The 18,080-nt window shown below is 35.8% G+C and overlaps 1 protein-coding gene across 3 annotated transcripts in view; it reads left to right on the top strand.

Annotated features, from left to right (window-relative positions):
- Positions 1-18,080, top strand: part of LOC124157683 (roundabout homolog 2-like) — a 984,420-nt gene that overhangs the window by 564,473 nt on the left and 401,867 nt on the right. The window lies entirely within an intron of this gene.

The raw sequence follows: 18,080 nt of genomic DNA, 5'->3' as shown, positions 1-18,080 counted from the left end.
CTGGGTGTGCCGCTTCATGGAAAAGTAAAAGCCTTCGCAACTTCTTCTGCGGAGGAGACAAGGAGGAGGTTTTTGGGAATCTCACCGGAGATGGATGAGACTTGGGTAAATATCTGTTGGGATTCAGCGGAAAAAATAGATTTTTTGGATAAATTTGTTCCTAATTTCTTTTTCGGAGTCAAAGAGTATGGTATCAGTGCAGCAGTCATCCCACGTGTGGCGTCGCTAGAAACATTTTCGCCGTGATTGCTGCTTATTTGGAATTTTGCACTTTATATTCTCCCACCTAATGCAATGTGATCGTGTGATCCATATAATTTAAAAAATGCATGCAGTCGCGAATGTGATTTACCAATTTATATATGCATTTGGGTTTCAAGAGCCACGTTAGCCGTCTGTGTCCAACTCGATGCTTGTTCTTTGCCCCGTATTAGATATAGCAAATCCAGCATTTATGGCTTTTTTGGTGCGATGAGAATAGTTTTTTTTAATGAAAGGTTTCTAATGTCCTCTTCACCATAATACAATGAATATTTTTTAAATTTCTTTTTATCAATTTTAATCGATTGATTGATAACCTTTATTTCTATTTTCAGGTAAGCGTAATCCATGAACTGTCACTGGTGGGTCAGAATTTCCTCTGCTGGAGTATTTTCGTAAAACGTGAGTAAAACAAGAATAATCGATTTTAAGGAATTTTTAAAATTATGCGTGGCAGTAATTCACCGGAAATGATTGAAATTGACTAATTATTTTGCTTTGACATCCTGTTCAACCACTTGACAATATTATTCATACTAATTATGGATTCTGAATACGTCGTTAAGGCCGTTTTACTCGGGACACGTAAGTATTTGTACAATCTGACGAGTGTACGAAGGCGCAGTCAAAATTGCGTCGTGTAAAGTGATGAATTGCTAGGATACATGCGAGAATGCGTGGAAGTGGAATGGAAAAATAGCCCCTGTTCTAATTTTGTTCATGCATTCGCGCACTTCTACGCCATTATAGAAATTAATGCAGTTATAACCTGCGCAGGTCAGTGTCCTATGTAAAAAGGCCTTAAGGGTTGTTTAGTATTATTAGTTACGGCCATATTTTTTATTTTGGTCGTAGGTACTAAGTTAAACAATGTATTCCTACTCTATCGTGCTCATTTTGTGGATATTGAGCTGTAATATTTTTCTATGCAGAAATTTCAAAATAAACCTTGTTTCTGATAACTTAAGTATTTATTTTTCCCGAATCGTAATCTCATTAGTTTAAAAATTACTGTGCAAAACTTTTTCATTTTGCAATGCTGCTTGATATTCGATAGGTATATTGTTTTCACTCTATTCTCAAGAGTACAATCAGCGAATTCAAAAACAGGGAGTGAAACGTGCAATGGAAAGCAGCGATATACACTCTACGTCAGATAATGAATGTTCTCCACGTCAATATAGTTTCAAACATTCCTTCTTTTATGGAAAAATATAAATTACTGCATTGTATTTGTATTGAACGAGTAATGCATTTATTTTTTTCATAACATAATAACTAAATTCAAAATTATTACTCGTAGCATTATAAAATCTTTTAGTGACTATGAAGTGTGGTATTTGCTTTACATGTTCCTCATTGCGTTTGATTTTTTGAAAGATTATTTGATGATTCCAAGAAAAGGTCTGCATCGATAGCAAAACGCGAGAATTTATTCCATTTCACCAAATTCTTTTAACTCCTTCTATCCAATAAATCTCCACTACCTACTCCGTTAATATCCGGGGAGAAAAAGGAAAATAAATAGCGTTGGAAAAAAAGAATGAAACAGAATAGAGGGTGGTGGCGGAGGGCGTTGGTTGGATGGTTGAAGCGGGGGTTGAAATGGGAGGGTTTTAAGAAAGGTCATAAATAAATCTGTTCCAGAGCGGATCCCAAGCGGCGCCCTTCGGAATAATTAGCCTCCTTACGACTTTTGTTCCTTCTTCCCGCGTTTTTTTTGTTTCTCCTTCTCTCCACCCCACATTATTCTCTTTTCTCTCATTGGATAAACTTTAGTGGGCCAGAGTTTTTGTTTTTTTAATCGTGTAACCCTCTCAGCCCCATGTCCTCCCAGCGCCTTAGCAGCTCTCATCCCTGACCCCCGCTGATTGCGATCTTGCAGCCTCCTATGCTGTCTCGGAGGAGTGAGTAACGATGGCATGGAAGAAAGCCAAGTTTGTGGGGAAAACAAGCACAATTTTTGTGTACATATAGATCTAATTTTGTATAGGAATGAAAAAATATGCATAGAAATCCTCTAAAACTATTTTACCTTTGATTATATGTAACTAACCATTGTGGCTTCGTAGTATTAAGAAATGAGATTAGATATATGAAGATATATAAATGTTTTTTGCTAAATGAGCTTTCAAATGCAAAAGGTGTTTTTTTTGTCTACAGTAAATTCAATGTAATAAATAGTATGATAGTTATTTAAATTCCACTTTAATTTTATTAGTTGGTGGTACTCGCATGCAATGGTTTGTTTTCTAAAATTAATTTCAGTCATGAATTTTCTTCCGTATTTTACTTAAGAATCACGATTATGCCAACTGTATCTCTGAGTTATTTAAGTATACCGGGACTAGCCACGGTGATAACTTTTTACGGAGTCACCCGCAGTGCACAAATAGTGCGAAAAATCCACAGAGGAAAAATCATTCGCCTTGACCGGGATCCCGGTCAAGGCGAATGATTTTTCCTCTGTGGATTTTTCGCACTGTATCTCTGAGAGCGAATATTTCTTACTGAATTTTTCGCTATCAATTGTCATGCCAGAATAACTCTTGCAGTGTAAATATGATTATATTTCCCCGATCATTAAAATCATGACGTCAATTTTTTATGCATCGGAATAAAAACTTTTGCTGAGTGGAATCAGAATATTTAGCCAACTCTTTCGTGATTGTTAGCCTACATGGCGGTTTTTTACAAATTACAGTAGTACTTTTACATTTACAAAGTACAAATTCTATTGACAATAAATCACATATTATACATGACTACTAATAAGGGAATGGAAATCATTGTGGCCCTCGCAGACAAATTCATATGGCCGAAGAAAATTCATTTCTACATGCTTATTCCAAAAAATATATTTGGCTTGATGTGTTGTTTTCAGCCGTATATGGTGATTATTACGAGCAAGTCAGTGCTGATTAGTTTGATTATTTGATAAAAATATATTTGTAAAGGAGGGTAAAAGCATATTTGCTGCTTTAGAAATTTTGTACGCATAGAGGTTAGCCTTAAGGAGAGCAATGACGCTAAAATGTTTCGTGAGAAATAACGGTAAATAACTCTGTGGCATAGCATTGCGGAGTTACCCGCTAATGTACGGTCGAATAATTCCATCAAGAGTCTGAGTCACTATTGCAACAAACGGAATAAAGGTAGTGATGAATTATGCCACATCGAGGATATGTATGGAGAGGTGGAATCGTACTTAAGGGCCTAAATGCTGAAGTACCCGAAATCAGTGGTAAGGCGTGAAGGTTTGCGGACATGAGGCATGAGGAAAATTTAGGCAATATGAAATAAAAGATAATAAGAGTGATTTTCTGCATACCAATAGGGAGGATTTTAAGGGTTTTATTTTGGGATTGCTGATCAAATATTAATGGTACAAAAAGAGATTGAGGGACTGTAAGGGTAAAAGGACCGTAGAAGAACCTTAAGTATAAGTTTTCCTGTTATTCCTCTTTATTGTTAGAAAGTCATTAAATCATGCTAAGAAAAATGAGAAAATGTTTTGAAAAATGTGAAATTTAAGTGAATTTTGGACGATTTATTAATAATTTTGCATGTATTTTTACGGCGAAAATATGATAATTTTTGAGATAATAAGTATGAGTGATTCTCATGTTTTAGGTGATATCATTCTGTACTCTATATTTATTAGTCTTTTGATAGCGTTGCCGGAATTCAATGCAGTTATAATAGAATTTTAGTAGTTTGAGCATTTATTGATGTTTGAGTTATTTTCCATTTTAGTTGTTCCTATCATTTTATATCTACCAATTTGGTTTCTTCCAAAAAAACTTCCAATTTATTGCTAGCCTTGAAGGGTGTTAAAGATCTTCACCCAATAATGGTACCGGTGTTGTTGAGCAGCTGCTGCTGAAAATTGCATTGATGACAATATTGTGTTATTTTCAAAAATGCGGATTTTCTTCCCAAGTGCTAATTAGATCTTAGAAAAATCTAAGTAAAGAACGGAAGTGCTCTGTACTGTCTGTGCAACATTAAGATTTTTTATTATAGCCGTTCTAACTATAAGTAAAAAAGTTATGGGAAAATGAGAATCTGAGTAGGTTACAAAATGAAGTGTCTTCGCGAAGATTAAGTGCCAGAGATTAAAATTTCAATTTTCTTGGAGGTAGAAAATAATTTGATGTAACAGTAAAATGAAGTTACACGATAAAATGCAGGGTTAGAAGTGGAATTGGATGGCTCTGCTTTTAATTCTAGACTCTCAGTGGGTGTTGTAATCTCTAAGGATGGGAGAGCCTTGCTATAAAATCTCTCCATCAGAAGCACGATTGATACGAGGTGGATTTTGTAGCGTCTGTTTTTCCATTCATGAGACGACCGTGATAAGAGTGAGTATGAAGGAACTGCTAGACATCGATGCCAATACACTGTCTCGATCTATCATAATCCATCATCAGTGGTCACCATCAATCAAGCACCGTTTTCCACGGTGGATTCCAAACAGTCGTTCTGCGACTAAGTTCCCGTTTCCACATAATCCTTTAAGGTTCTTCAGTTTATTTTTCTAATTCCCTCCTTATCTTGGCTGCTCGGGAGTGTCTTCTAATCGAGTCTTCCAATTTTCCTATTCATAGTATTCTTTCGCAGCTGACAGCCAGTTTGTAAGAAATACTTAAAATATCAAGGTATAGAAAGACAATGTAGAATAGTAAACTTTATCTTCTCTGTAAAACCAACATTACTTTACTATGAATGTATATCTTCGTGATGAAAAACTTGCTCTTTTAGAAATAAAATTGCAAGCGCACATGTGAATGTAATAGAGACAAATTGTGTCTGTTAATACCTCTAAATAAGTTCGCTCTTTTCCAACCAAACAATTTTTTCCTCCTGTTTCGTGTTACTCATTGCGGCATAAGTGTTTATTTATTCAATATAAGTTTAATTATTCCTTATATAATCGATGAAAATCTAACTATTAGAATATCAATGCCTAAAATAATGCATTATTAGAGAATCAGTTTATACATATTAGGGTTAGGTAGGGGTTTATTAGTTATTATTCAACTCGTTGATAAATAAATTTCTAAGCCAACTGCTGCTGAAATAAGATGCTATTTTCTGCAAGCTTTTAGCATTATACTTACCCTAGCAAAATAGGAGGATGAGTTTTCATTTGCGAAATGTGTCCGGGATATTCAATTAGTCACAATCTAAAGGTCTACCGACACATTGTTGTAAGCACCTATTAGTCGTTTTGTCGTTACTGCAATTCGGCAGAAACACATTTTGTGACTGTAAATTGCATGAATGGAATTAAATGTAGTATATAATGGTCCTGGCCTGATTTGGTGGAAGTTCGATATATCCACGATGAAAGAACACGAATGGTAATTACACACTTTTTAATTCCAAAACTCAACAACCGAACATGGTTTCAACACCTTGAATATGACACAATGTGTTGAAACCATGGTCGGTTGATGAGTTTTTTAATTGAAAAGTGAGGTAAATTATCATTTGTGTTCTTTCATCATGGTTATATGTAGTTGTTGTATTATTTTTAATTCAATTGATTCTTAAATTTGGGTCTTTTTTCTGATGAATATTGTAGAATATGTGAAATGTAGCGACGTTAATTGTATGAATAAGAAAGTCTTGCTTTTCCGACGGCGAGGTAGTTAGCTGTTATTTTTAGAGGCCGATTTTAACTCTTGCAGTTGCACTATTTTCCGCGGCAGGGGATTTTGGGGCGTTTGCTCAGGTCAGCTGCGGCGATCTAATGTGCTGATGTTGATCACTTGCTTGGCTGATTCGTGGAAGTGATTATACCGCATCGCTGATCACCTCGCATCGTATCACTCCGCTGACCCTTTGATCAGACGTCCAGAGGTCACCGGTCAGAAGATGGAAAGGCGGACGCATTTGTACCTGGGATGCTGTGCGTGTGTCATCATGTAATGGGTTAAATCTAGTGGCTATATGTGACTGCTTTTTGAAAAGACGAAAAAAGTAGAGCTACAATGTTGTATAACCTCTCTATTCTCAACGAAAATTATTAATGTGAAAAATGTCCAGTTATTCCGTTAATTTTGTAAATTTATATGTATTTAGCACTCTTGGACGGATACGGAATTTTTGTGGGGTTGTAATCTAAGCTAAAAAAGTGTTTCCATGAAGATATAGTTAAATTTGAAACTATACAATAGTTTTATACCGAGCCGAGAGACAAATACCAACTGTAGTCACTGGTGATTACGATCGCCAGGGTTTCTCCGAGAGGGAGATAGTTTCAGAGTTTCTGAAAAGAACACGTTTTTAATTTTACCTCTACATTATTCACATTTTTATACGATTTCTGAATACTGTATGAATCACAGTAAGTGTTGCACAGTAATCCTATTATTTCGCAGAACATTCACCTTTGGAACAGCTCAGCTTAGCGATAGCTTACTTTATGATAAGATTGGTGAACATTTTTCTTGCTCTTAAATTCTTGCATATAAATATTATTTTACCTTCTAATTATTATTGTAATTAATGACAGTCTAGCTATTGAATAATTACTTTGCTTGTATCTGATAAGAACTATTCTAATACGTCATACTTAGCTAATAATTTTTGAATATCTGTATCCTGGTTCTTCAATACTACATTGATGACTGATAACTTAAAAAATATGCTTAATATTACTGTTGTTACTCAGATAAGAGCTGAAAAGGTTTAAAAAAATGACCGAACGTGGGAAGATGCTCCGTAGATTTTAAGTGACCATATCTTTCGAGGTAAATCAACTATCGAGATAAGTTTTAAGCGATGGATACAAGGAAGTTTCATCCAGTTCCATCCCAAGAGTTACAATGGACTCTCAACATATATCACTTATCTCCCTGACCTTCAATGTACCCATCATTGCTGACGCTCGCTGCAGGCGCCCCAAATCAGTGATTAATTCTAACTCATAAGGATCCACAACGCCGGCAGAGTAGGTACAGCACTATCGCTTCACTCTGCGATAGGTGTGAGGGAGGGGAGGGGAACGCAGGCGAGGTCAAACGTGCTCGATAGATCGATTTATTTGCGGAGGGGAGGGGAGACGAAGGTCGGAGAGCGGAGACGTCCGATTAAGAGGTGTGGCTGTGGATGGGAGGAAATGAGGCAAAAAAATGGCGCGAAAGGTGGTGAAGGAGCTGGATTAGTGAAGAAGAGAATGGAGGAGGATCTTTCTCTTGTGAAAAGAGGCAGGCGTCTGATTCAAAAGCCTGAAGGCTTTGAAACGGAGCGAGGGAGTAATATAGAGGCTGTGGGGGTGGGATATTCTACTCTTTCAAAGGTCTCGGATGTGGGACGACATTGGTAGAATGGGGCCAGATGGGTGTTGATTCGGTTTCAGAGACCATCACGGCCATATATCGCTGTCGGAAAGATGGTAACCTTCCATAACTGCTGATTAGCTGAGTTCGCACTCTATCTAAAGGTTCTTTATGATTCGGAAGGATTTCAGTGTGTTTCAAGAGTTGCAGTTCGGTTCGATGTGTAGGAGGTCGGCTGTATTAGTTTCATAAAAAGTATCTAGTTCTTATTCACTATTATTTGATATTCTAACAGCGGTTATAGCTGTTTTAGCATTTTATGAAATGAAAAATAACGACAAAATTCGGAGAGAGTAGCCGAATAGAGATAACTTCACTGTGGTTCTTTTAATTTACCGCTAAAAATGGCAATATTTGTAAAACTGCGGGACAGTATTTCAAGTAGATGTGTTCCACGGGACTCTCAGACGTATATTTTCATGATTATTACTGAAATGGGTGATGAAAAGAATAGTAAATATAATTTTTAATTTCTCTAAATCTATTTTTAAATTTTAATAATGCATTAAAGTAATGATTAGCTAATTTCTGTGCAGTCCTCCTGAAGCAGTTTCGGGAAGCGCATGTGGCCCAGTGGTGTCGTGTATCCAGCCAACGTACTTAGAGCAATGACCTTCTACATAAGACCATTGGTAGTTCATTGCCGTGAAATTAATATATGAAATAAAGATAGCTTTTACTATACCCCCATTTGCTTTCTACACTCTGACGCGGATCTAATTGAGCCGAAGACGGACTAAATAGTTATTTTTTATTTGTTTCCTTATCTGTATTAACTCTGCAATCGTTGCCAACAGCAGTTAACAGACTACCACCATTCTAAATTGAAAGCTCCTAAAGTCGCTTGTTAAGCTGCGGTAAGTAAGGAAAGTATAAATTGAAGAACACTCAAGTACGGTAATGGTATTAAGGGAAAGTGGGTTCGTTTACCCCTCAAAGTAAAAGATGCGGCGAATATTGAAGAGGCTGTCGTGTTGTTACTAAAGGGTGGTGTAAATTGCTGAAAATCTTTTAATTTAGTTTTTACACAATACTGCGTGTCACATACCACTCGGTAAAAAATGCGGAAATAGCCAAAGGTTAATTTATTTTCGTAAGTTTCTCAAGAAGCTTCTGCGACCTTTATAAATTGTAACTATTGGTACAAAATAATTTCAGTTTATTGAACAAAGAAGAAAGATAAAATATTTATTTTCAATCTCTACTGGCCTAATGTTTCACTATAAATCCATGAATTATCAAAGCAAGAGTAAGAAAAATAATTTAATAACTCTTAAGGAGGAAATTTCCCCTGTCCAGGCTCTTTATGCAAACGGAAACATGGGAGGAAAAGCTTTGCTCTCCTTTTTTGTCAGCCTTCTCATTTGTCAATTGGCATTTTGATCACTTGAGACGTCTACCAAAACCCACCTTTGCATGCTATTCCTCTTATAATATCTTCGAAATAAAAGCAACTCTAAGTAATTTTGTAACTTTCAAATCTATGTATATATGATTAACTTGAATATCCGGGAGACAATGATTAGTAAACTCGCGAAAACTAGCAACACCTGATTTTTCATACGTGTATTTCATTTCTCATTCCAAATTAAGGGGAAAAAGGGAGAGCTATTTTGTATCCATCCGGCCCATGGATATGAATATTTTTGAAGCAAAAGCCTTTTATCTTTTCGTGTGTAAATCTACCAAAGGATGAGTAGATAATTATTTTTTTTCGAACACATGTTGTATAAAATTGGTTGAATTGGATTTTTTCTAGGGGAATATCCTTTGAAATGCTCTGTTTGGGATGTGGATGACCTTTTCCATGCTGGTGTTTGTTCATCCATATATTCATCGTCATCCTCTCACCTTATAATTATGTATTGGTTTTAGTTTGAGGAAATGGAATCGTTTGTAATAGCGTCCTCCTTTTTGATTTATCTTTGTGAGCTTTCATCTATTACATCCATTGCATTATCATTTTACGATTTCCTTATTTTTTTATGCATTGCCCATTACACTCACTATTGTATGGTTCTTTCTGTATTCCTTTATTAAATTCATTTAGTAATTATTTTGCTCAATCGCGAACCATAGACAATTGATACATTTTCCAGCGACTTGCTATAATTTACATAGAAGTAAACACCTACTTAATAAAGAGGAACCTTCTGCAGCTAAATGACTACTGAGTAAAACACCACTTCGTTCTTTAGGTAATACTGTCATCGAGCATGTATGTATTACAACGAATGACAAAATACTGTGATTGATGTCAAAATTCCATTTTCATACTTCAATGAAGGTCTAAATTTTTTTACAACTTTACTTATTATCAGCAACGATATTTTCTTTTGAAAAATAAAATTACGCACATGCTGGTAACAGACCCTTTGATTTCCATACATAGAACACTGTAAAAAGACTTTTTATCCGCTTCATACATCGTACTGAATCCGCGGTATACTATCATACATCAGCCGATAAAAGTGACTATGCGAGGATAAACCACCTTCGACATGACCTTTTTCTAAAAGTGCTACTTTCAGGAAATTATAGAGTAAGATGCAACATAGTTTTAATCATTCCACAAAAAGGAAAACAAAATACTAATTTACAGTCTCCGCTGGACATAAATTTCATTGCAAATCGATGGCTAATCAAAGCAAGAGTGTGAATAAACTATTTGGAGCAGAAGTATGCAAAAGAAGTATGAAAAATATCAGTTAAAAACGAAAACTATGTATTTTGACCCGGCCTTGGAATCAGTATTAAGCGATCATATGACGGATTAATGGCTGACTATTGAAGGTGATTATATTCCGATACCAGTGAAATTTATATGAGATCAGAGCGTTGTCGTGTTTTTCGCAATAGTCGGAATTCCTCCTTAGATTTCAGATTCAATAGTACTCCGCGTAATCGAAAGGGTCTCAAGAGAGGGGTGAGTTGCGGTTGAGAGGCAGTGGTATCGCATTCGAGATAGAGACGATGTAAGGAAGGCAAGCGCACAATAGCGGAAGTGTCCACGGATAAGGTGTCGCAGGAGACGGATTTCCCGGAGGCTGAAGGTTGTATGGGGTTGACACTCATTGTGTTTAAACCGTGGGTATAGGTTTTATGAGCAAAATCGAAAAAAATGGGCATCTTCAACGGGGAAGCTATTGTTTTGCAACGCAAAGGAGGTGGGAGTGTAGTAAATTTTGACAAAAATGTGAGTAATTTTTTAAATATGTGTAGGCTAGCCAAAATGCCTGGTTGTTAAATTGTAACAATGAATAAATAAATAGTATTTGATGGAGTAATATATAAATCCATGATATTGAATTGTCACGTCTCTGAGTCATAAAAACATTTTTAGCTTGATAGCTAATCATAAAGTGGGTTAAAATTGAGTTGCTAGTACTGTAAAAGATAACAAACAACAATGCGAGTTTATTAAATGAACCAGATAGGTCTATTTCAAAATTTTCATTCAAACCTCATTTGCTTTATCTATTTAAATAACTGTATTAAAAAAACCTTACTGCGCTGAGTATAAAAAGAAATTTCCTCGCGTGCGATATTTAGTTATTTATATTGGTTTTGACGAACATACTAATTGTTTGTAATGTACCTTCTTTTTATTGTGTTAATTATTTACCCCGTTACCATTGCAGTGCTTTGATCGAAGTATTAATTGGATGGTGAATACGCGGCTGAATTTGAAGAAACTTTTCATGTTTTTTTTTATTTATAAGTTAGGTGATACGCACCTTATTTAGACAACAATTTCCGTTATGATACTGATTTTTATATCACCTCTGTTGCATCAACATTGTTAATCATGTGGAATAGTTTTAAGAAAAAAATTAATTTAACTAAGATTTCATTTGATTACTGATGTAATTTATTTTTTATCACTGTAAACCCTCAAGTGTATTTGAATACATGTGTAGGTACAGTTTCATGCGACTTTCCTTATTTATAACTCTTGGATTCAAGTAAAAAGATTTTATGTTTTAACGTGTATGCTTTTCTAGTATTTCTTTTTCTTGATGGTTCCGTTTTTCTATCTATCAAAATTTAAAACTGAGGTATTTTTTTCGTACATTCGAAAAACCGTTGACCCTGTTTATTGAGGTCTTGCTGAATGTAAAATTGAGTACTCTTTGGAACGGAAAGCTCAACTTGAAAGTAATTTCATCGTTAACATAGCTAAAAGAATGATACGGCTCAAATTTCTTTCTTTTTCTTCTCTCATGATAATGGAATGCAACATTTTTCTCAACAATAAAAAAAAACCTTTGTATTTCAAAGGAAACTGCGTATTCAGGTTCAAATTTAAATGAAGAAAAATATGGCTGCCTCTTCAAAATTTTACCATCCCTCTCATTCCAGATAATGTGTTGGTAAAACGATTTTCTTAGACTAGAGTGCGTTGACGAATCTTTTATGCTTTAATTAATCGCTTCTTTAATGATCGAGAAAATTTGGATGCGCTAATTGTATTTTTTTCATTTCCTTGCTTCAGACCTCCGATGCTCCATTGTGAACTCATTTGCCTCAGTATTCCATTGAAGGGCCAAAGGGATATTTGCTTTATTTGCAAGATAATTAATGCGACCGCCAAGCTATTATCATCCTTATTTTGGCCTTGTAAAAAAAAAATAAATTTCGTGCAGTAATTGTGAAGTCCTCTGTTGTAATTTTGGCTATGATGAGTATTAAAAAAGTAAAGTCGTTCTAAATGTAAATTGTATCTAATATACAAATTAATGGTTCGAAAAATCATACTTACATGGAACCGATACTAAATCATCATCAGTGCATCATTACTGACTTTATAATACGATCCATATTCGTAAAATGTCACCTTTATAGAATGTAATATGCTACCATATGCTTTATTTTATTTCTAATATACTTAATAATTTAGTTTTACTGATATTTATTATTTAGCGTGCTGGATTAAAATAAATGACATCAGACTTAAAGCCCTGAGGATGGACAAATATAATGTCCGAAACGTAGGTAAAGTTTGAAAAAATAAATAATATTTACATTTGACCCACATCTCGTGATATAAAAAAAATATATTGTTAATAGTCCAATCCCATAGCATGATTTAGGAAATAGGTGGTTTTTATGGGGCTATAACCAGAGTAGTTGAGAGGGTGGAAAATTTTTCTCAAGTATTTTCGCTGCGTTGCAATATTATTAGTTAGGTGTTTTCATAACGATCATTTGTTAAAAAAAAGAATGAAACTGAATATGCGAACGGAGTTGACGGAGTACGAAATATATTTTTCTTTTGATTTCGTCAAAAATACCTAGCCGCTATTTTACGAAATTTAAAACCTGTTAACCCGACTCTAACCTAATAAATTTGTAGCAACCTCTTTACTCCATGATTTATTAGTAATCCGGCTTTAATTGAGTGGGCAAGGAAAATTTTGCAGAGCCTCGCTTCCTTCTATTTATCCCATTCTGTTCCCATATTTTTCGGTTCAGCTGAAGGGTTACAACATCCGTATATTTCATTAATTTGAGGCTTTTTTGTTTCGCGTAATGCGTGCTCTAGGCATAGAAGCCAAAACTGAAGACAGATATCCTTATAATTAAGAAGGAAAAATAAGAGGATGTTATCATTCCGTGGTAGTATTTCTTCTTTACGCATAGGCAGAGAATTTATGGCGTAAGTTTTTTAATACGGCTTCGACCGTATCGTCAACACGGATATAACGTCATTCGTTCCTAAGTGCCGCCAAACAAAAGTGTAAGCATTGATAAAACCTCGGATTTGGCGTCAATGGATTCCAAAACTACGTAGATATGTAGCATCAGAGAAATTTGGCCCCAAGAAACAAAGGACTGTCGAAAAGAAAATTACTATTTTTTTCAACAGTGGGACTTCACTCAACCCCTCATGTATCACTTAACCCCTTAATGGCCTCATGTATTCTTATAGTAGAAAACTTCGACTGCCTGCAGTGCGAGTTTTCAAAGCACAAATGTTGTAGCTAATTTATTTTTTGATCGGCAAGAGGAACCGATACCTGTGGCGTACAAAGTACGCCGCGCGACCGGCATTATACCTCGTGCTTTGCATTTCTTGAGTGGTCTCGTGTATTCTTAAAATGTCATTTTGACTGTCCACAGCGTAATTTTTAAACCGCAAAGTTTTGTTGCAATTATTTGCAGATCGGAAAGAGGAACCCGACACCCGTGGCGCATAAATTACGTCGCGTGACCTGTGTACCTTCATATCTGTATCATCTATAAATGTACAAGCTTGAAATATTTTCTATAAATATTGATGAATTTTAGAAAAAATCGATTGATAAAATATAAATGCATGTAACGTAGACAAAGTACGCCACCCGCTCGGTCTTGTAAAAACATTATGCTCGCCCCCGCTCGAGGGTTAAACGTGCTTGTTAAGTTTTGAATTTTTATTTGCATGCTGCATTGTGCTTTTACATATACATAATGAAGTATTCGTTGCATGAAAACACTCAATTTTAATTAATTTTTTGAGTGAATTGTAAATAGCACAACACTGTCACTCATAAACTAAGTTTTGTTCACGTCAATACTAATCTCATTAAAGCATGTGCCTCATGAGAATTCACGACTTTTTATTTCTCCTGTGTTATTAATCACTTAATTAAATAACTCTTTTGTCGCCCTGATATAGCATCAAAAATTGTGTGCTCCCTCAAAAGGCGTTATAACCAAGTGGTACTGTAGTTAAAATCAAAGCGGGTTTGAGTGCTCGGAATGAACCGTGAGATCCGCTGCGATCGTCCTGCGCTCTTGGTCCGAGTGATTAATAATGATCTCCCACGAGGGCCCACTCAGCCATTTGGGTGGACGTTGAGGAGAAGGGAAGCAGGGGATGTCCATAGGTAAGGATCAAGCCCACAGAGAGACATACGAGTGGGATGGCCGATGGGTTTTTGGGAAGATAGCGCTTCGCATGAGAATCCCCCGAAATGCATGTCTCGACCTAGCTTCCGTTTCCATTTGCCGTGTTTTTTCTGCCTCGATCCCTTTGTTATTTGCCCTCTAACGGATGGGTTCCATCCCTCTCCATGGCTTTTTCCTATCGTCCCACCGACTTTTTTTTCCCCTCCCGTTTCGATTCTTACTCTTCTCCTGAGATCCTCAATTCTTCCGTCTCTCTCCCGTATTTCCCTCTGAAGCTTTGTCACCGTCATTTCATCCTGACGTTGGGTACCTCCTCCAATTTTTTATGGATAAAATTGAGGAACTCCATTTCAATACCGTGTAATTAATAACGGTCAATATTCCAAAGTGTGCAATATTTTTTATATTTGCGACAAAATGTGCAATATGTATCTAAATATCCAATATATTTCTATATTTCGTGTATTTAACGACGTTAAATGTACGAAAGCGTGTAATATATTTCTATACTTGAGAATTCTGAGTGCGTTTCAATGCTATTAGATGGACATAGAGTCACAGAGATTAGCTTATTTAGTTTAGATTCATTATTTATATTTGGATTTACCGGAAAATCAAACCTCAATGCTACCCAATGCATTTTCAGTGGAAATAACTTCACTTTTCTCGTATAAAATGTAATCGAGGTTTCATAATGTTTTAGTTCCTCTCACAATCACATCGGTCGAGAGACCAAAAACAGAGTCTTGGTACTTTGTATACAGAACAGAAGTATGTAGCCGTACCCGTTCATAATGATTCCGTATTGAAACGTACTTGGCATCGTACGTGTAATAAACGCTGTGGAGTAAATGAGCATTTTACCAATTATCATTTGAGTAAGACCTGTAATGGATAAAGCATTAAAATTGTAATCGAGCACCATGAGAATTCCGCACTAATCCTCATGCAAGTCCAATATCAATAAAACTGATGTTAACTATTATGGGTGAAAGATTATGATCCCTTTCTACATCTGTAATGATAGGTGTTCCTCCCAAATATTCATTTTAGTCGTTATTAGTATCAAGGCCGTAAAGAATATGTTGCGAAAAATGCTCGGTTGGCAATGCTGGCTTTTAATGGAGTCAAGAACAGTAAACAGTAGTAATAATGGCCCGAAATGGTAATATCTTCAACTAAATACCGGTATGATGCCAAGGAATTTTTGATAAAACCATTTTTTTCAATCTCTGAAAATTATGTAGACATAATGGACTGTCGCTATAGAATCTTCTCGTTTCACTCTAATTTGTTTTTACTTCATATTATCAATCCACATATAGGAAGGTGCTGTGTGTTATTTCTTATTCAAATTTGCTTTAGGAAGGTGGAAGGTGATGAAATGCCATCAATTTGGTATGTGATGGTGATCTGACTAATCTCGCAAAATTATGAAAGTTCCGCAGTTATAAATCATTATTACTACGGCTAGACTTCAAGCAGAAGTTTTTTTATGCACATAACTAACAGTATGCTTCTCCTTTTACTCCTTAGTATCTTGAGTTTTTTGGTGACTAGTATCTCTCATTCCCAAAATTGATTAGATGATTGCTTAGGGCTTTACGTGATTGAATTACTTGCGGTGAAGTTCGGGGACCTTGATTAGAGTTACGATTAAAAAATTACATTTTATTGAAATAATTACTTTTCCTTCACTGATTTTTAACCTAGTATTGTTTAATGGTGGCAGCCACCAAAATAAATATAGAATAGGAGTTTTTGATAAAAAAAGGCCTGAAATTCATTGCTAACAACGACTCAAAAAAGAGTTTTAAAGAGGAGAATCATATATTGGCATATGAGGAAAAATTGCTGCTGAGAGAGTTGAGGGTTTCACAAAAATAATTTCAGGATTTTCCTACGTTTGGTTGCCCTATGATATTTATTCACATGAAAGTAGATCATCGTAAAGTCTTTCCTCTCCATTTCATAGTTGATTCCAAGAGGATTATCGGAACATATATATTGTATAATACCTACGCATCTTTTGAGCTAGTATCCTCGCCTTTGGGATATGCTAATCTACTTCACTGTGCATGAAATCCTATTCCTTGAATCTCCTACGCCTAGCAATGAGTGATAGTGTGCATGATAACTGATCTTCATGCTGTTATAAATCAGGACCACAAGGAAATCAACGGTCCCATGAAAGTTTGACTTCCCACCAGCGTTGTCAGGGGCAGAAGAGGAAGGATCTGGAGTGAGGGAAGAAAAGCGACATTGTCACCGTTTCCGTCCCTATTTTCAACCGTTTTCTTGCGCCTATTCCCTTTTGTTCCTTCTCCTATTTCACTCTCGGAAGAATATCAGCCTTCTCCTTTTGTTCTCACACTCGAAAGTCGTCCTTTTCGGAGCGTCAATCCAGCAAAGTCTTCTCCCATCAGTCTCCAAAGTGTGCGGAAGCCGGACCGGAGGGTGTTTGGTAGAGGGGCGAGGAGTGATTGTGAGGGGTTGTAAAATATAACGAGGGAAAGTGTGCGAGTGTAGACTTCTAGGATCGGGCTGCCAATCGAATGACGCGTTTTTCCTACAGAGTTTTTCGGTGGATCAATGTCCTTTTTATATGTGTTTGAGGACTTGCATTTTAAACAGAGAAAAACTCATGAGTCTCTTTAAATACTTAGAAAGAAAAATATTAATTGTTTAGGAAGATATCCACAAGAATAAAAAATAATAAATTACATAAATAAATGACAGTTTGTTAGGACAATTAATTAATATATCGGGCTGATATTCAAATGATATCATTGAAAGTTGAGTTAGGATAATAAAAACTGCATTCGGTTTTCTCTCGTCAGATACAATTCCTATAATTCTAAATTATAAATGCCATCTGGAAGCATCAAAATTCCTAAAAGTTATCAGCTTTTTGTTAAGGAATCACCAACCTCAAGTATTAGCTATTTATCTTCACGCATGCCATGGGTAAAGCCTCGTTTTGCAGCTACGTGAGTGAACTTGGCGTCACTTGAAAACAGAGATTAAGTTAAAATTCCCGGATGGTCATTAGCAGCCGTTAGTCTTTAATTATCATTACATCAGTAACAAATACACGAGTTCTGAATTCTTTGCTTTTCTTTAAGTGCTCAAATATTTTTGATTTGGTCGACTTATAATTTTTATAATAACTTACATATTCCGATACTGTACCAGCAACCGAAGAATAAAAATGAGGCAAAAAATGTAATGCTTGCAAGCAGTGAATAAATACAGATATTAAAGAGCTTTCATTACTTTTGATACAGGTTTTCAATCCAAAGACAACGAAGCGGCTTGATTAGAAATTAATGCGGTATGATGACTACCAAAATGTCAGTGGTGAGTTTGAAAAATATTAATTACATCAGAGAAATAACAGATTTAGGGCAACCTCCTGCAACTACTAATGCTCCACTTTTCCATTTTCAGCAGATATCTGGAATAACTGTGCCCCCTTTTTTATAATATTGACCGGCAATTCATTTAGCCACTATTATAATGATTGATACTCAAGCTTCAATAGATTCATTTTATGAACAAATGAGAATGATACAT

The sequence above is a fragment of the Ischnura elegans genome, chromosome 4 (genome assembly GCF_921293095.1).
Source record: "Ischnura elegans chromosome 4, ioIscEleg1.1, whole genome shotgun sequence".
Classification (NCBI taxonomy): Eukaryota; Metazoa; Arthropoda; class Insecta; order Odonata; family Coenagrionidae; genus Ischnura; species Ischnura elegans.
Note: the sequence above shows the minus strand (reverse complement) of the source record. Positions and strands in the feature narration are given on the sequence as shown.